Consider the following 20,803-nt stretch of genomic DNA (forward strand, 5'->3'; position numbering starts at 1 on the left):
GAGTTCACCATTCTCTTTTAAAAACAATGCCAGTTATCTTAATGAAGCTATTAACGTTACATAATATAGAGATTTGTATTTAAATTAAGAGGGGAAAAAAAGCCCTACTCTTGGGATACATTCAAAGCTTGACAACATAAGAAAGCGGAATAATGGGTAGGAAAAATTAATTTCACTTTTAATGAGAGATTTCAAGGGAGGGAGAGAAGGGCTTAAGTGGATCTAAGCTAGGTGTTTGCAAGCTCTGCTTCTTACAGTGTGGGAAGCTGGCTGGGATGAGGTCATCTTGACAACCAGCAGCACGCTGGGAATTGTTGCTGGAACTCCATCATCAACCATATAATGATTTATTGTTACTGAAGTCTTCCAGGCAAGGGTCAGAATAATCTATGCATTCAATGCAGACACATTAGGTTCGTTTAAGGAATAAATAAATGTATGTGATGTTGGCAGTGCCTGAAACTAAGCTGATCTTATCTCACAACATCAGATTTGGAACTGAGAAACCATCCTTGGCAATGCTTTATGTCTCTGCTTTGCTGAACAGTGGAACAAAAAAGAAGAAAATTGGTAGGAGTGAAGCTTATGGCAAAAGAATGGAGAGGATGCATTACACACTTGCAAGAAATGTGTCTGCCACAGCAGGGCAAAATATGCTGAATTGCACTTGAAATCCACGCAGAACTTCTGTTACTCCACGTTTCTATTATAAGCCCAGTTCTTGTTGAATTTCTTATCCTGAGTTTTGTACTGATCCTAGGTAGGCGTCTAGACAGTTCAGCTCTTCACGCTGATGGGCTTGTTGAAACTGCCTTCCTATAGCTTGCTTTTCTGTAGTTAAGTTAGGGTGTGCAGAAAGGGCACCAAACAGATCAGAGCCTTGAGTCCCTTAGTCCTTCGAAGGTTATCAGCCTTGCCCTGGTGTGGAGATGTCAAATGAGGATTTTCTCCAAGTGGGGAAATGAAAGGGAAACTTCCAATGTAGAAATGGTGTCTTCCATATATTTCAGTATGGGCTGTTATGTTGATACAGAAGGATTTTACTTATTTCAAGAAGCAATTAAGCTATTGCTTGAGGTACCTTTCCCTGACTGTAGGCAAGTCCATCTTTTTCAGTGATGTTCGTGGCTGAAGTCTTCATGTATAATGCATTGTATGCATGCAGTTTCTAGAGGCAAGCTCTGCACACCCTGTTGCATAACCTCCCTCATTTCTGCGAGATTGCAGGGCATGCCTGGCAGCTTCCTATCTCCTGTCACTGCAGTTTCTGCCTCTGTCTCCCTACATGCCCTGAGAGGTGCCATGGGGAATGATCTGCACAGAACAGAGGGAAGAATCCAGGTGTTGCAGCCTTGCCTCCATGAAATAAAACCAACAGCGTAGATGGCTGCTGTATAGCAGGTTATCTCTTAGAACACTCTTAGTGTGGCTGACATTTGATTTTTATTAACAAAACAAGGAAACTAGTGCAAAATTAACACAGGAGAAAGATTAGGTTACTGAGCAGAAGTGCCCTGGTGACAAGAGGTCTGGAAAACTGGGAACTGGGCTCTGTATGGATGGGAATGGATTATTCCTCTCCATGTCTGCTTTCTAGTTTATATTGCCAAGAATTTTAACAGCCTCTCTGTAGAGGATGTGCTGATATTTCTACGCTAGGAAAAGGCACTGAGATCTCGAGATGAGCAAGGCAGAGAGAGCACTAATGACATACAGAATCAAACTGCTTGTATTTCTCTGCGGTAAGTGGATTCCTTTAAAGCTTGAATTATCACCCCGTGTTTTATACTTGCAGAAAGTTCTGGGGCAGCGAGCACAGGAACACGCTGTAGATACACGGTTGGCTTTGCCATTGGCTTGGGGAATCACCAGATGGCGCTAATAGAAACCGTGCTCAAACGTTCCTTTTTTTAGGCAATTCAAGCTTGAAAAAGGTTTATTTGTGAAATTGTGACTCGGTTCCTTCGGTAAAAAGTATTTGCATCAGCCAGAACTTGTTCAGTGGTTGAATAGAATAATTCCTCTAATTCAGGGCTAGCGTTCAGAGTCTGCATGCACACCATGCAGAGGAAAAACAGAGTTGTGTAATGAATTGCTCGCAATAGCTTTTACTGTTCCTGTTAGCTTCGTTTCAGCTTTAATGAATATTTGTCTGGATTTGTTAGGCTGTGTGGAAAAATTCTGCAGTCCGTTCTCGATTCATATCAAAGCACAATTGTTATTAAAGTGAATAAAATGTTTGCCCGAGTGGGAACCATGAAACACACTGAAGATTTAGAGATCTGAATTTATCACGCTTCTTTGCTGCTCTACAAACAGATTGACTTCCCCTTGAAGCCCTTCCTGTAGAGAAGTTTGCTCATTTTGGAAGCTGGAGAAGTTCATTTTCAAGTAGGTTAAGCCAAAAGGTGCCAAAAATGCATTTTTTCCCCCAGTCTATTATTGTATCTTACACTGTAAGTGAGAAGTAGCTACACCAAGGAATTGATTTCTTGCAAAAGAAGCTGAATCCATGGCTGGAAGATGATTTTTATAACAGATGCAGCCCTTCAGCAGGGATTCTCAGCTTCTTTCGCTGCTGGATAGAAGCAGGTCTCGAGTTCAATCCTTCTATTTAAATATTTCATTAAGGGCAGGCATGTTTCCCACTTGCCTCTTAGGGCTCTGGCTTTCAATTTCTAACTTATCGAAAATCCATCTTCTTTTTATTTTTAAAAGAGCTCTTCTATTGTTTTCCATTTCACCTATCAACTCCCAGAGACAATACTGTAAACCCCAATAACTGATCTGTAGGAGGTTATTTCAGAAATGAGCACTCAAGCCTCCATTATAGCTCTCTGTGAAAAGGAAAAATTAAAACCTGTTCCAGATTGAAGTTCAGTTACAGCAGGGATCCTCTTCATCCCTAAGGTTTGAAAACATCCATACAGGGTACTTTGTGGTATGAGACACCTACAGATACCTAATTTCCATTCAGCTGCTGTACTTTTGTGTACTGTCTCAGAGTCATGGCACTGTTTGAGTTAGAAGGGCCCATTAAAGGCTAGCTGATCCAACCCCCACTCCGCGATGAACAGGGACACCCACAGCTCCATCAGCTGTATATATCGTATATATACACGGACAGAAACCTCAGCTCAGGAGGCCTCACCTGAACTTGGATTTTTATGTCCCACCTGGTAGTTCATGAGGAAAAAATATTTTGGTTTAAGACGAGGCCTAGTGTGGTGGTTTTTTTTCCCTATACAACCAAGTGAAAAGTTTTTTCATCTCTTCAAGTCACACTACATTGAAAGGGAAGCCAAAACAAAACACCAGCCAAAAAGAATACCCCAGCAATCTGCTGCATTGTGCTCCTCTTACTTATTTTTTCACAGGCTCTTTTAAAGGTCTAGATTTCATTTTGTTCTGGAATGGAGACAAATACTGAAATCTCATCCCCCCCCCCCCTTCAGCTCCTAAATGATTGTTTCACCTACCTCTATTTCCTACATACTCAGATAGTTTTTACAGAAAAAAGTCAAAGGAAACTACTTCCCTCCCACACACACTCCCCATTTTCCACGCTTAGTTGACGTTTTGCTCCAGGACTGAGGTAAGTTTCAGGTATGGACCAAAGGACATCTGTTACTACTACCTTGACCTCCCTCTCTTTAATTCATATCCGAAGAGAGCAGAAAAGTGCATTTCATGCTCTAGTCATTGCAATTCCATTTTGCTGGCAAAATACTACTGGGCCATCCTTTTTCCCAAGAGAGCTTTTCCTTTGGCGTCTGTCATGCCTCATTACACTGAGCAGAGCACCTTCTGCTAGATAAATAACAAGCAGAAGAAACTGCAACAAAATGGACAGTGTCACTGCAACGATGCTGTCTATTGGAAAAACAGTCATAAAAATGGCACGAGCATGTGTTTTTAATAATGGGTTTTGGTTTTAGCTAGCTCTGCTCATTGTTATTCATATTTGCTTGGGAATTTTAATGTTCTTATCTGTTATCTGATTGTTTAAAAGGAAGTAATGATGGAGGAAACTCCAGATAATGACCAGTGTGTACAGTTGTACAGAGCCTAAAAACAGTCTTTGCTAGACAGTCGACGATAGAAGACAGACCATACAGCTACAGGGACTTCTGCATCAATGTAATACATCTAGTTTGTCCTATGAATTTTTGTTGAAAGGCTTTACGGTTGAAGAACAAAACCGATCCATGTAGAAATTCAGCTAAATCCTCTATTTAATGCCCTTTGTCTTGTAAGAGTGGTCAAACTCTCCTGCAGTATTGAGAAAGCTCTACTCAGTAAAACATGGAGGTGTAACACTGCAGTCAGGCATGAGGACTTTGTTCCTTCCTCCTGGAAGAAAGGGATAAGCTCTTCCCATGGATGGGAAGAGTAAAGCACTATACAGCACTATACAAGCTGGCATAGAAACTCAGAGGAAGGACAGGTTTATTTGGTTCCAATAAAATAAATAAATAAAGGTAAATTGAAAGCCACCTGGAAATCCAAATATGTCTGTATAAACCTGCAAGCTCTCAGTAACCTAGAAACTGGAAGTCATCCTTGCTCAGTTATGGTCATGTTTCTTTGCTCAACACATAGACATCCATGTGAATGTTAAAAGACAGGTGGCACAAAAATAACAATAAAACCTCACAGAATTATTTTTCTTTTTGTTATTTGATGTTTTTGCAACTTAGCATAGAACTGGTGAAATAAGTGCCTTTGTCAGCATGGTAAGAGTGATTAGCCAAGAAAGCTGGTACTCACAGAGTGCATGCAAGGCCCTGGGAGCTGCTGTTCACTCTGTGGTTTGATTGTCAGCATTTCCAGAGCTACAGGCTCTATTCCAGCACAGTTTTTCCGTGAGATGTGACTGAGTGCTGGGGTCAGCCATGTGCAGCAGCCTGTGTCCAGGCCATCTGCAGGAGTTCAGGAGGAACTCAGTAGAATGTCGTAGGTTAAAGCCCATTGAACAGGTCTTTTCATTAGTTTTTTTTTTTGGACAAAATTGGGTTTTTTTCTGAAAAAATACCTGGGCTCATTTATCTTGCCCCATGATGTACCCAGTAGATACCTGCTTTTACCCTTCCCCCTTCAATCCCTTTGGGTTCTCTACCCTTCTCTCTTAAAAACTGGTTGCCTGGGAATTTTCGAGTCTCTGGAATCTGACCTATCCCCTCCACCCCCAGTCAATAATCACATTAGTACATCTGTGTGACAGAAATAATAGCTTTTGTCTACCAAAGCTGCAGAGTCCTGTTGCCAGGCAACTCAGTCCTGAGGCAACAAAACAGAGAGGAACGGGTGTGTGGGAGGACCAAGCCTGAGTGCAAGAGCTGCTGCTTGTGCTGCTGGTAGCTATAATTGGGGGAAGCTTGGAATATACTGTTTCCACCAGAGATTTGGGATAACAGAGCTTGCCTGGCTCAGAAACTTTCAATTAGGTGGCTACAGGCAGTGGTTGGTTCATCTTGTTTTGTTCTGATATTACAGAAAGGCTTTGGGGATGCTGTAGATGACGGAAGTGCAGATTGGGGTGTTTTGTACCAGTAATGCTATGCCAGCTCCTGCAGAAAGACAAATGCAGTTGCTCTTTCCAGCTGCATGGCAGAGCATGGCTTTAGTGTGCTTTGGTGGTCCGTGCTCCTCAGATGCCAGGTTCTGTTCATTCCTCGTTGTTGGCGACTGCAACAGCTCTGCTGTTCTGCCATTATTTGTGTGCCATTTTGGTACCATGCATGCCAGTCATTGTGTGGTTACACGTTCACCTGGTACCCCAACGCTGTTTTGTCAAATATGACCTCATTCATCCAGAGGGAGAGTTGTCCTTAAAATGATAAAGGCTGCTGAAATAAATGGGATGTGAATTTCAATAGTCTTTTCCCAGTTAAAAGAGGGAAAGGCTGCAGCATGAAAAACCTTGGAGGGGATGTTCATTTGGATGAAAAGGAACCCTGAGGAACATCAAGGAAGACCCAGAAATCCAAATTCATAGAAAAATGAAGTGAGAAATAGATTTCAAGGTCTAATCCAATGTATTCTATCACCATAAATGTTCTAGTTCACCTCTGGTCCAGTGACCTAAATGACCTGAAACTAATAGCAATCATGTTTCTAAATAAATGCCTTAGTAGGTTGTTTACTGCGCCACAACAGCCAGGCACAAAGGAGTCCCTATGCTTTCACAGATATTCATCTAACAAGGGCTACGGGAAAGAAGTTGAGTGTTTCCTTGAATAAATTATTCAGTGGTTGTTATTCAACCTTCTTCACTTACATGTAAGTCGCTGTATCCAACTGGGTAAAGAACCATCTTCATAATGTCTTGTACTATAAATTGTCTTTGATACTTTCCACAAAGACATTTGTAGCATATGTAGGATGGCATAAGTATGTAACCCCACCTCAGAAAGCTTTTACTTCCATGTGAATGCTTTTCTCGCTGATGCTCTATGGTTGAATGGCTGAATGTACTGTGTTCTGGCTCCTGGATTTCTTACCAGCTATCCTCTGTGCTATGGCAGTATTTAAGGCTGTTTCCTGCTCCGCGTGCCATGTACCGATAGAGGGGTAACTGTGCCGGGCTCAGCTGTATCTGGAGAAACTAAACCTCAGATATTAAAAGTGTATGAAGAGTGCAACATTAGATTTATGTCTTGGACAGCACAGTTATATCTGGCCATAAATCTGTGCATGTTTACCTTTTGGTTTTCCAGTAGATTTTGGTTTATGTTCTAATACATTGGCAAGAAATGAGGCCTTACTCTTTTAAGGATAGTGACGCTTCAAAGGGTTTAGGGCACAGTGTCCAACCTTATGGCTTGCCTGGGCCTCATGGAGTGAAGAGGAGTTGTCTTGAGCAATTGGCTGGGATTTCAATCACTGTGTAACCACCCATATTCTGAGAAGGACAAGGAAAGATCTTTGCCAGTGGCTCTGTTTGGAACTCTAATCTGTAAAGGATACCAAGACACCAATAACTGTCCAGACTTTGTCAACCTCTTAGTGCTTGAAAAGGAGATAAAAAGCAAGTCAAAATTAGAGGTCAAGGAAACCTCTGGGCAGGGAATCTTCGAAACAGTACAGAATCTTTCAAAAATATTCAACAGAACAGCTCTGTTCCATATGAACCTCTATTTCCTTTCATATGTCTGGGGAAAAAAAATATACACACACAGATAGAAATGTGCACTCAGTTGAAATCACATGCCTCTAGGTCTCATTATAATAGTGCTGTAGTTATTTATTAGCTTGAAAAGCTTCTCCACGGCAATGGGGGGGTTTTACTGCAGTATCTAATTTAATCTTTCAATGAATATGTTCCCTCGAATGCAGTGTATTTTGTTTGACAGTCCTTAAACGCTTGGATGAATCTAAACATTGAAGAACAGGAGTACACATTGTTTTTCTGCAGATTCATTTAGCAATTCAAGCTAACAGCTGGATTATTAATAATGAGCTAAATAAGATACTTTTCTAAGGGTCGATGGGCATTCAAAGTCTGAAAAAGAAAAATACAATATTTGCAACTCAGCTTCCCTCTGGGACAGCACTTTAAAATTACTTGGATCTCCCTCTAGGAAAGGCTATATATTTTGTGATGGTTATACTTACACTGAACAAAGGGGAGAAAGGATCTGCAAGGGAGAAATGTGAAAGTGATGCTGCTAACTTTCTTTCTGTGTGTTTTGCAAAGGCACAGGGCTATTGTTATGCCTCAGTTTTGGCAGACAAAACAGCAAAGCTTCCCAACCTCTTGGCTGCATTCCTTTAAAAACAACAGCAGCTCTGCGGTATCTTGCAGGTAGAACAATTGGTGGCTCAACCAGATGTACCTAAACTAGCTTCGTGGATTAGCTTTATAGCTCTACTACCAGTGACTGACAGGCTGTAGAAGCAAATCCCTCTTATAAAAAATATATATATATATATTTTTTTTTTTTGGTCTTATAGCTCAACTTTTCCTGTTGGCAGAAGTTGGTACCAATCTATCTTTCCCCTCCCCGCAGGTCATAGGAGCTCTGCAATGAGTAGAAGCCTATAGCACTATGCCCCAGATGTCAAAGGGTCTTTTTTAATCTTTGCCTGCTAGTTCAGATATGGAAAAGTGACACCGGAAACTCCCACTGAAAATGCTGTGGGAGATGGGCAGCAAGTTTAGAATCTCCTGGTCTGGATGGGTAGAGGGAAGAGAGGTTTTCCCACACATGTCAATACGTGCAGACACAGAGCTCTCATTGCTTCTGTCTCTCCCACGCTAATACTCTTTCACACCCACATTCATGTCAACAAGGGGAGGGATAGTTTGCATGCACAGTCTTCTTGAAAGAGCATCATCCTTTGTTAAATAGCAAGGCTTCTCTTACCCCCACATTTATTAGGTGGCCTTGTCAGGAGAGTTTGCACCTGTCCTCTCACGATCAACTGCTATTTATTTTTGCTGGAGACTTCTCCTTTTCAGTATGGGATAAGACAAGCAAAGGGTTTCATTTAGTATTGGCTGGGCAAAAAAATACCTCTCTAAAACAAAGCTACTAGCAAAGCAGAGAGAGAGAGAGAGCAAAACAGAGCAAGAGAAAGGGAAATAGTGTGCCTGTAGAGAAAGTAGCTTAAGAAGAAGTGTAGGAGGAATACTGATTCCAGACTTGCAGCAGCACTGTTTTTCATAAAGATAATAATAAAGAATAATAAGGTGTAATTAGGGCACAAAATCACGCAAATTTGCTGAGTGCTTGTCTGCACTAGGAGGGAAAGAAACAAGAGGGAGGAACTGCTCTTCCATGGGTGAGCACGGGGATACTATTCCCCAAACTCACCTAAAGGATGCTGTCAGTTTGACGTGGATATTGGAATTTTAGGACCTTTGGTTTGTTTGTTCTCTTTATAAAGGTCCAGATGGAGAAGGTTGGTGTATGTGCCAACCAGCTCAAAGATATGCCCAGTTGTGCACTGTAAATCAAGGTTGTGCAGTCTGTGCTGCTTCCAGAATCTCTGTGCTATGAAGTCATGGTGAAGCGTTTTCTTGTTCTCTGCCTTCATGCTAAAGATGGAGAGTCCTTCTGTCCTTCCATGGCTATGGGTTCTGCTCCTTGCTTTCTTCCAAAAGCACAAGCCCAATGCTGTAAGTGCCTTCAGCAACCAGTGGGTCACAAGAGCAAACTTCCGTATTTATAGAGAAGGTTCATTTGCTCTTCTTAGGGGAAGGGAACTATTGCTGATTAACAGAGGTTAATACTGCACTGAGCTTCTCTGAGAATCATACAGTGCAGACCAGCTCTGATCTCATTCAGGTACTGAACAACCAATTGTCAGCAAATTGGATTTATTCCTCACTGTTTCCTATCCCCTGTTGAAAATTACTTTCACTTTAATTTTCTACACAGTTTTCTTAAATAAGGACATCAGTCTCCCTGAAAGAAAATCTTTGGTTCCAAGTTCACAGTTTTGTTTTGTAGCAGGTAAATATCCATAGCTCTGCTCAGAAGAGCGAGATCGTTTTCAGAGTTCTTTAGGAATTTCTGCATCCAAAAAGGACATTTTTTCCCCTATATATCAAGAAACTGTCTAGCTGAAGATACCACCAGGTAATCCCTTCCCTTGGGATGTGGTTGGAAATCCCACTGAATTAGAAGTGATAGTGTTCTAGAGATTTCAGTAGTTCTGAGCTTTGCACTACAAAATCATTGCAAAGCCCATACAATTGAGAGTATCAGCTTCAGACAGTGTGCACACCAAAGCACACCATCTGAAGGTGTGAACCACTCCTCAGCATAATCCCTTTTCCTATCCTTGGACTGAAGGGTACTGGTGGCTGCTACACTTGGATGTGTGCCTCTCCACATGGGGAGCTCTGCATTGCTTAGAAGTGATAATCAGCACCCTGGGAGGTTCTGGCATTCCTGTATGTTGTCCCACTGTACATCAAAAGACATGATATAAATCAGGATTTTGCATCCAAATGCTGATATTTGCTACTTGTCCTGAAATCACCTCACTGACAGGCCAGTGTAAGTAAGGCAGTTTACAAGGTTCAGGATAAAAGCCACGTGGGTGATATGAGTCTAAGAGCTTTTCCTCATTCAGTGTCATTGAGACTAACCATCTCCCAAGAAGCTTATGCTGCCTTGGGGCTGGGATCTAGTTCACAAGTCAAAGCTTCACTATGAATACAGCTTTCACTGGGGAGGATGCTAATTTGTGCCAACGCCATTGTTATACACCCAAACTCTCTCTGGTGATTGTATCACCTTCAGGCACTCTCCCCAGAGGTTTCTTGCGAGTTACCATTTGATCAGGGGTCACATTTTAATACTTTCCCCATAGAATTGCTGCTGCATTTGTCTGCCTAATAGCAGTGATTCTCTTTGAACACGATTAAGCTATCCAGAACATACTAATGACTGTTTAAGTAGTTAGCTGTAAGCACACATTAACCCCTTGTGAACTAAATATGCGATTGCAGCTGAGGAAGCAACATTTAAACTTTGCTACTTTGCTTTAGTGGAAAACTATAACATATGCAAGATGGCATTGATTCCTTTAGCAAGTTCAGAAAGATGGATAATGTGTTTCTGTACATTACTGGTTTTTGGTTATGGTGAAGGAATTGTGGTGGAATAGGTGTGTTTGTGATAAAAGATGCTCTCTCTATGGCTTTGGGAGATACTGTGATGGAAGCTCATATTTTCTATGGTATAAAAAGCTGAAAAGTTGCTAGAACTTCATCTGGTTATTAGTAACAATCTCACAGAAGTAAACAAATATTCTGTGATTACATTTATATAGAGAAGCAAGTAAAAAGTGATGGAATATTTGTTCTCAATGACTGTCTAACTTAGCTTGCATGTGTGTTTCCCGGAATCCATATAAAAGCACCAGGAGAGAAAGAAGTATGAAAAGTTTCTGATTTAAATAAACTGTTTAGCAATTACATCTTTCTTACCAGCCAGTTGTTGCCAAGGTTAAACTGTGGTCTATGTTTTGAGGCTGTTTCAAACTTTGTTGTATGCTCAGATCTTAAAATCTATAAATCAAAACGTACACAGTGCATACCCATGACTTCATGTATTTTACAGCAGCTGCACTATTACTGACTGCTAAATGTGAGAGTCTCAGAAGTCCTTGTGAGCTTCAATCTCTTATGTGTGTGGGTATGTACAGCAAAGTACCCTACCAAGGGGCATTTGCAGAAAACAGTCTTTCATTGTCACTTTACTGATGATGAAGGAAGGAAGAGAGGGATTAAGTGCTTTCCAGAGAGAGCAATTACTTTTCAGAACCAACACCGGACTCCCATTGTTTGATTCCTCTTCAGCAGCTCAGATCACTCTGCTCCAGTACTGACATGAATGAAACAACCATAAATGAGACCATGACAAAGCTGCAAAGTTCTCATGCTTTGAAGATCACCTGGAGGTGAATGCAATGGCCTCACTTTGGTATCCCCCTCTTTCTTGTCCATTCTGCAACTGCATAAGAATTAGAGAATTAATCATTTTTGAAGTTTAATCAAGAGCTGAAGTTGTAATCAACTGGCAACCAATGCAACACAAGTATGTTTGCCTGGCTGCCTGCCTCCCCTCTGAGCTTAATTAGCAATTATCTCTGCTGGGTGACCTCTTGATCCCATACAGTTTAGCTGAAGGATAAATATATCCAAGTGGTAATTTCACCTTTTGCCTCCATCATTTGGTATTATTTAATCTGTTTATTAGATTCCCAGTCTCTTTAGAGCTTGCAGGATGGAAAAATTTTTAGTTAAATCTGCAATTGGTATGATGAGGAGATATAATGGAGTTATCACTGAGATTATCGTTGAGAAAGAGGTGATCTTTCCTTATTCTCCCCTTTCCCATTGTGTATAACAATCTTTTTCCTCTCAGACTGAAAAGTATTGGTTTTCTTTGTAGAAGACACCAATAGGAATCTGTGATGACTTCAGCAATCTAATTCATCACGTCTTTGCAAAGGCATATCTCAAGTTGTGAGATGTTGTGTTACCAGATGATCCCATTCACAGTGGAAGGCAGGACGCATAGATGCAAAATGTGTTGTTTTAGTTTATCTAAGCACTGCATATTTATTTCATTCAGAATCTTGTTTTCCCAGCTCTCTCTAAAGTACCTCTGTAGGGGAAAAAGAGCCTATTAGAAGCTAAAAGTGTATGACTGAAAGATCAGCCTTAGTTTGAGATGAGTAAGTTAGAAACCTTACATAATACAACATCCCTGGGAGAAGATCTCTAGATGATTCCTTGGGGTATCTTTCTGTTATGAATGCGTGATGGATGTCCACACACAGTGCCACCTGTGTGCCCAGCAGAAGTGCTGACACAGATGAGACACTTACGATGATTCAGTTCAGTTTTACATATTAAAAACTATATTGGGTGGAAAAACAGAGGTTCTCACTGGAACTGTCAACTTTAGTCCATCTCAGTTTGCATTCTTGAAATGTAACAAAAATAGAATAAAACAACAGGTAAGACTAATTTCAATGCTCTCAGTCTCAGCGAAGGTGAGGCCTTCTTTTGGTGGCTGTAGGTCCATTCACTTCTAGGTGTTTGCATCAATTTAAGTAAACCTCTTCTGATGTACTTTAGAGGTCTCAGGTACTCTACCCACAATAGGCTGTGTTTATGCAGGACCTGCCTCAGAAGCAAGTCCATGTGTAGGTCTTCTAAGATAATAGATACCTATGTGAGGTTGCTAAAGAACAGGTGAAGATGATTCCTCTTATTTATTTTTTTTCCCTGTACACATATGACATCTTCGGAGAAAGATGTTCAAGTCTGTTAATTAGGAGTGGCTGTTGTTGATTCTTCATTTGCTTCAGAAATTACTGAAGCTCTAATGAAGAGCTTGTGAGGGACTGTTGATTTTGCATGGTTTGGGGAACTGAACCATGGAAAATTACACAGGTCGGAGATGGGTATTTGCAAATATCTGCTATCTTTGACAGGATTGTTGTGCCAGGTTTAAAGAGGGTATCTGCTACTAATTGAGATTTAACAAGAGCAGATAAAATACCCCAGCACAGCACAAAGTAATATCTAGGGCAACATTTGTAATGAGGCAAGAAAGATAAATTCAGCATCATCAAGAAGGGCAGTATCTTCTGACTTTCTGGGACCTGGTTTTACTCTGTTCTGATAGCACTGGAATTGGGGGAAAAGATGGAAGAACAAGACTACTGGAATTTTGCCACTGGATATTGTGTGGTCATTACCTGGATAAGGATGGGGGTGATATAAATATGGAGATTGCTATGTAGCAATTTTATCCATTTAAAATTAAAATAAAAACAACTATTAAATGCAGAAGACATCAAAAGATATTAGAGCAATTAAACATAAAAGAAAGATTAAAGTCTGATTTGGTAAAATAAATAAGCCTTTGGCTCCACTCTACGGTTATAAAATATATGGTGAAGACAAATCTCAATTTCAGTGAGCGTATGAATGTTCCTTGATCGTAGTTCAGAAAGAAATGCTGAGCAATTTGGTCTTTTATCATCCAATAGACTAGATGTTGCATTGATATTCAGTATTTGAGTTCTACTGACATAAGAGCTAGCTGGCTGATTCATTCTGTAAGCTAGGGGAGGAAAGCCTGACTCCAAATACCAATCCTCAATGGTTATCAACAGGAATAGAGAATGACTGGAAAAGTGTGTTTTCCTTGTAGAATAAGGGAAGTTTTTAATGGTTTGTGGATGCTTTGGAGCTCATGGAACAAGAAATGGGAAAAGTAAAAAACCAAGTAGAAAGTTCAGGTGTCTTTTAGCTGTTTTGGGGGCTGGTGAACCCATGTTCTTGGACCATCTGTTGCTGCTATTGCTTCTCATTCCTGATCACCTCCATGTGGCCTGTCCTCACATTTAGAGGATGCAAGTTGCATTGTCAGTTATTCAGTGAGCTGCTCAGTCTCTGGGGCTCCTGTCTGCACTATTTCACTCCAGCGCTATCTCAGGTGAAAGCAGATATTACTTCTCTCCTTTGAATTATGCCTTTGCAATGGTTATCTCAAAGTGAAAGCACTAATAATAACAGAACAAACTTCCTCACCATCTGTATCTCTAATGAAATGGCTTGTGTGTCCCTAGAGGCAGGAAGGATAGCTGGAACTTCCTCACAATTACTTTTCCAGTCTATTACATTGTCTAAACTTAGATTTCTCAAAAATATATAAATAAAAGAAAATCCAGAGAGAATAAATGAATACTGAGGCCTCTGCTCATTTCATCCAGCATCACAGTTTATCAGCCCCAGGAGATGTCCTCAGTAGTGTGGCTTTATGACCACGAGAGAAAATAATGGTGCACTGAGAAAACTTATAAATGCACAGCCCCATTGCACACAAAATGGACCCCCCCAAGTGATTTATCATTATCATTTGCAAAGTAAATAGGGACAGGAGAAAAAGAAGGAATGGTTCTGTTTAATTTGGTTTCTTGACACAGCAAGGAGAATCTACCATTGAGGGTAAAGAAAAAAGAATGAAGGCAGAGGCAAGAGAAAAGAAACAACTTACTCTCCTCACAGATTATATATCACATCTGAGGGCTGCACTTGTTCTACTAACCAATTGAAAGAAAGTGTGTTTTCGATGTATAACGATGCAAACATATATCAAGCAGAAATTTAGATATCCCTGCCTGAATTCTCTTTAGCTTGCTGCCACAGCTTTGAAAAATGTCCCTGTGTTTGAGGCTCTGAAAGCAGACAGGATAGCACCCTGTTATACACAGTCCATTTCAAATGCTGCAGATCATATCCATTATTTATGTAGCTGCCTTTTGGAATATAGATATGTACTTGTCCATTGTAAGTGAGATGTAGTTTCCAAGTTCTGATTCTCAGCTATTTTTAAGGAAAAGAAGGCAAAGGGACAAGGTACAGTCCTCCTCTATTCATTCAGTAGTGTATCCCCATATGTGAACAGGACACCTCTGCTCCCTTTTAATGAGTGGGCACAGGAAATAAGTTTTAATGTGGCTCAGATAAGATTCCTGCTGATCTCTTCTACCTCCGCTTTCTACTGTGCGCTTGGCTGGGTAGCTGACTCATTAAATAAGGAGCAGAAAGCAGCAATTTACTGTTCTGAGCTTGTCCCCACCTTCTGACAAACACCTGTGCAAGTTGCATCTTGCACCATCTCCCACAGATGGCTTCCAGGCCAGCTCCCTCGTTTGCACAGCGCCAGGTTGACAACTCTATCACATACTGAAATGAGATGATTGGAAAACCATATCTTTAGTTACTCTTTCCCATGGGTTCGAGAATCAAATTATACTTTTGAAGCTTTGAAATAAAATACTACGTGCAACTTGCAAAGCAAATAATGCTGGAATAATCTGGCACTTTCTAATCAATCATTTCACTGTGGAGGGCTGTAGCTTAGCCTAAAAATGTTGACAAGGGGTATGGCATGAATAAATACATACAGAGAAACAGTTAATTTATTCTGGTTTTCCATTCTCCTCACCATTTTTTTCGCTTTTTATAGTCTACACAAATCAATTTAAGAGGAGCTTGGGGAATTGGGAAGGGTCATAGCCCATCTGACTTTCATAGTATTCATTGAATGGGTTGGATCTTGAGTTATAGCTCTGTTCATTGGGAGGGATGAAGAAGCTTTTTCCATTCTGGTTGACTAAAGGAGCTCTCAGGTTTTTTCTACAGACCTCAGCTCTGCCCCAATAGTATACACAGTAAACAGAATACTCTTATCCCATCTTTGGTCAGCAATAAGTGCTTAAGGGAAGGTACGTGTTCAGAGTTAGGTAGGGAGAGAAGAGCTGATACAACCCTGGAGCCTTGCATGGCAAATGGGAACAAGCCTTGCTTGTTTGAGCAGCCTGAATTTTTTGTCTCAGCATTTCCCATTTGGTCTCCTGAGAGAAATCTCAGCAGGTGACTCACCAGTCATCAGCACTGTACTCATCCCATCAGCCTGGCTGGAACCAGTGCTAAATTCAAATGCCTGTATGTTCAGCTGAATCTCATGGAGTCTGCTGAAGGACAAGCAATGCAGAGATCTGTGAAGTACACTATGAATCCAGAAGGATGAGGTTTAAACACCACATCTTTTTTCAATTGCAGCCTCAGGAGATGTGGTCTTCCTCCAAAGTGATCGAAGTGGGGGGAAAAAAAGAGCATGGGAATAGATTTCTGTCCTAGAACTGTTGCTACCTATAGATTTAGAACTAGTTGCTACCCATACCCTGAAGTTTTGGTATAGTCTCCTTTCTCTTCCATAAGAGAGAAACCTAAGAGGGAAGTGTAGGGACTTATTAAAAGGAGAGTTCTGTCTCTGCTTAGTACTAAAAATGATGCAGTTTTGAATGATGAATCCCTTTAAGTGTAATCAAGTATATGGTAAGAAATCAGCATCTTGGAATGCCATGCAACATTGCAGTTCAGCAAATATATTTTCAGGCTTTTCTTTTCCTACAGCATTAATATTGAGAATGTGAAGATGAGGATAGAACCTTCTTAGGACTCAGTGAGTGAATCCTTAGTTTGTGGTGGTCGGAGAGCTGATCCAAATCCAGAGAAGGCACTGGGGAGGGGAGAAAGGAAATACTGTCAAGAAATTGTTGGAATGGTGACACTAATCCTGCTAATCTGTCTGGAGAGTCACACAGCCTATTTATGGTCTGGGCTTCTTGGCAGCTTCAGAGACAAGTGAGAACTACTTGTAAAAGCGTTTCTCTTTTCTAGCAGTCCCAGACACTATCTCAGAAAGGAACAAGTAGCACATAGCTCTTTACAGGTTCTGGGTTTAAAATCCCATGCCTTACTAAGTCATGAACGAAGGCTGTAACCAACATTGTTTGGTTCAGAATCCAAGAGCTGCTTCACCCGGGCATCCTGGTTTGGGAGGTAGAAGGTGAGAAAATAGTTTCACTCTCCATGAGAATTCATGTAGGGATGTTTCTGTGATCTGGCAGAGCAGAACTACAGCAGAGCATTGCTGTGCCAAACAAGGGAGTAGTAATGATAGTTATACCTGCACAGGGGCTGAGGGATCCTAGGGAATTTCTGCCCATGGAAATACACCAGATGTGGATGATAAAGGCCCTGAGTTGCCCTTTTTTTCCCCTTTTCTTTCTTTTCTTCTGACCCCAAAAGACCTAGCAGCTTTGATGTGTGGTACAAGCTTGAATTTGGCCCTGCTTTGAGTCAGGGCTTGACCCAAAGACCTGTAGACGCCCTGTGTGAGCTTAATTGTTCTGTGATCCTATGAATCCAGGCAAGGTCAGCAAGAAAGCTACATTCTATTCCTGTGCTTCTTTTTTCCCTCTCTGGCATTAGCTGATCTATTTTGCTACACAGAGGATGTTTCTCACTGTCCATCTCTGTGATGAGCGTCTGACACCTTGACCAGACTTAAGGTACGGCAGCAGCACTTACATTCCTATGAAAGCCAAAGGAATTCCTCAGTTCATGCACAGATCTGAACTGATCTCTTCAAAATGATTCTATGATCAAAATAATGAAACCCAATGCTTTAAGCATGCACTCATTTTTTTCCCCTTCTTTTGTCGTAAGAACAATATCCAGTAATCTGCTCTCATGCAAAAGAATAAGGAATTGTCTATGAGAACAGTGTGGTGGTACCTGCAGGAGCATGTTAGATATGAGAAGGCCTCTGAGCTCCTGATAGAGCTGTCCCTGTTTGTTGTAAGGGAGTTGAACCAGATAGCTTTAGTGTCCCTTCCAACTCAAACGATTCTATGATGCACAGCGTGAAGAGACGACTCACTTTCAGAGGAGGTAACAGGAGGAGCTCGGCTGAGCTTTCTTGGAGCAGATTTGGCACATTTCACTAAGTCGGTCACGGCTCCAGCACTCTCCCAAGTGTGCATCTGTCACAGTCCTCCCATGCCAGTAACATCTTACCCTGCATGTTTTCCTGCAACGAGGAAAAAAAAGAGTGCCTGTTAAGTGGCTTTTTACTTTCTCGGTGTTTCAAAGAACACAGGGATAAATTAATAATAATAATAAAAAAGAAGAGATCCAGAGCCAGGTTGGCAAACATAATCACAAGGTATATTAAAAAGTTAAACATAGCCCAGTGCTTTGAAAACCAAGCACCATGGGAAGCCGAGGATGTGTTGTCCCTTGGCTTTATGTCGCTTTTTAAAAGGAACGCTGTAATTGAGTAATCAGCTTGCTGGTTGTCATGGCAATTGCTGCCGGCTGCTGCAGGGAATCGGCCTCCGCGCTTTGTCTGCACTGTGCCAAGGGCTGCCACCCACTGCTGCTGCCCAGGGCTTCACATCCAGGGAGATATACATAGCGTGGGGAACCCGTGGCCTGGAGAAGGACTTGAGTCAAAAGTCTGTGGTCAGCTGGAAGTTTGAGGTGTGCTGTTCAGTATGGAGCAGGTGGCGGCTGTAGGGTGGTTTGGATCTCATGCTGGTGGGGAGCATGTGGGGTTAATTTCAGATTTGAATGCAGTGTGGAAAGGGGAAAGTATGTGCAGGATCCGTACTGGAAGAGCTGTTTATCAGTGGCCTTTACCTGGTGATTAGTGTCAGCTCCTGAGGATCAGCATTTAAACTTTAAAGGGAGGGCGGACCTGGAGCAGCAGGACATGTGCGTGTAGATGAAAGAAGGGAAACAGCTGCAATGTCTAAAATGCACAACGGGAAACAACTTCATTCTCTGCAGAACTTTACCTGCTGTTTCTCCTGGGAAATCCTCTCAATGGGAGTCTGAGAGAAGTTTTTTGTAAAGCGAAACATCTCTTTTCTAGAAAGTAAGAGGTTGAATCATGTGGTAAATGACAGATCTGTTCAACAAGACTAACCTTCCATTTTGAGAATAAGCTAAGAGTAGTCTTCCATTTTGCTGGCTCCACTCATTCCTACCTGCTGCATTTCCGTCTCCCCAGCCTTGAGCTGTCTCATCCCTGGTGCACTGTAAGCTCTCTGCACGAAACTCCATTGTACTGGGTGGAAGCACACTGACTTCTCACACACTGGATGGGTGAACGTCATTAGGACAACCTTCCAGCTTCATTTCTCTGTGCAAGTGTCTGTTAAGGTTTTGGCCTGCAAACTGAACATCTCCTTGATAGGAAAATGGATGATTTGTCTTGATAGGAAAAGAGATAATGCATTTATCCTGCTTGAGGCACTGTGATGTTATGGCTAGGATGTGCACAGAGAATCAAGGCAACAACCGTAGTCATTTAAGCACAGATTAGCTAATCCATAGTGGTAATTACAGAGCTACATCTCCACAAAAGCTTTCAAAACATCAGCCCAATGTTTGCATTAAAAGAACCAAACACTCACTGCCTTTCATCCCAAGCAAATGCTCTAGGAAAGACCCACATGTACTTCAGGTTGGCTCCAAGATTTTATTCTTTTCAGTGGTGTAACATCTTACAGTTTTATAAATAAGGTCTAAAGAAAGTGATATAATAAATTGTCATCTCTTCAAAGCTCTAAGAGATTTTTACTAAAAAATATCTGATGGCACCTCAAATTAATAGTGTTTTATTCTCATGTTGTCTTCTGCGTAGCCGAAGCATACCAGCAGCGTTCTGTAAATTAGCTCTCATTACTTAGCTGCGTTTACAACAGCTAGCAGAGACTGCATACAGCACTGTTACTTTGAAGAGTTTAAGTAAATGTTATTTTTGTTCCTCCTCCATTTTAAGGGTAAAATGATGTGTATTTAAAAGCTATCTGAAACTCAGACACCTGCCCGCACAGCATAAGAGAGTGAATGTTGAGGCTGATCAGATTTACATACATGATACTTGACATTGTCCTTTAAAAGCTGGTCTCTGCATACTGCAACAGATGTTCTGCCATTTGTGATAAACATTTCTCTCTTCTCTGCATTTAACTCACTTTGTTTTGCATTCTGTCATGTCCTTAGCAGAATATGCCACGCTTGCATCTATCTTGCAAGTTGGAACAGTGATAGCAATTTTAATTAATCACTGCAAGGTTCTATTTTGCATGAAGAAGGCTCAACCTCTTTGACCCATTAATTAAATTGTGGAATTTTACAGTTCCTTGAAAATGTTGAAGAAGGAAAGGATTAGACAGATCTGAGCTTTATTTGAAATGGAAATTGAGACACATTGGACTGCAGATAGCAAAGAGAGGAGTGACATGTTAAAAAAGGCTTCTAGTTCAACAGCAATCTACTAAGCCAAAGCCAACTAGAAGCACGAATTTTCCATGACAAATATAATCCAGCAGCAAGAGTCAATGGGTTAGATCTTTGGGGCTAAATCAGCCAAGTGCTTTAAAACTCTGCAGAAACTCCAACTTCCACAGCAAGAATTTTGTTATCACTTTTTCTCTTGGTGAGTGAAACAATCTGAATTATTGCTCTTCGGTAAGGAATTAAATCTTAACGTGCTTGGACAATGCCCTGGGGAAAGATGAGTGATCAAAAAGATAGAGCAAAGGATTCAGGTCCCTCACACTCCTGCTGAGCTCCAGGCTCAGTGTGTCTGCAGGCAAGTCACTCACATCCCCTGTGCTGCAAACCAAACTGCAGAAGTGGGTGGAAGTACCAGCCAGACTCTTATTGTAATTCAAAATCTTTCTCTGTGTTTTGGAAGGAAAAGTAAATATTTTATTGAAAAAGTAGTTGCTTATAATGTTAAATTCATTGATAAGGAAGCTCAGATTCCTCTAAATTCTTTCTGATTCTTGCTAGCATAAGAATCAGTTTAGTAAAATCAGCAGGTATTTCTTCTGGGAGACCCTCACTGAACATAGTAGAGAACTGTATATACTTCTCAGTTCTGACTTCTAAAGAGGA

The 20,803-nt window shown here is 41.2% G+C and overlaps 1 long non-coding RNA gene across 1 annotated transcript in view; it reads left to right on the forward strand.

The window, feature by feature from the left end:
- Positions 1 to 5,291: 5,291 nt before the first annotated feature.
- LOC107320092 (uncharacterized) overlaps positions 5,292 to 20,803 on the forward strand; it is a 76,558-nt gene continuing 61,046 nt past the window's right edge. The window contains exon 1 of the long non-coding RNA XR_014935616.1: positions 5,292 to 5,357. This is a non-coding gene — a long non-coding RNA (uncharacterized LOC107320092). The remainder of the gene's footprint in view (positions 5,358 to 20,803) is intronic.

The sequence above is a fragment of the Coturnix japonica genome, chromosome 18 (assembly GCF_054131305.1).
Source record: "Coturnix japonica strain WE chromosome 18, WE-NBRP24, whole genome shotgun sequence".
NCBI classification, from domain to species: Eukaryota; Metazoa; Chordata; class Aves; order Galliformes; family Phasianidae; genus Coturnix; species Coturnix japonica.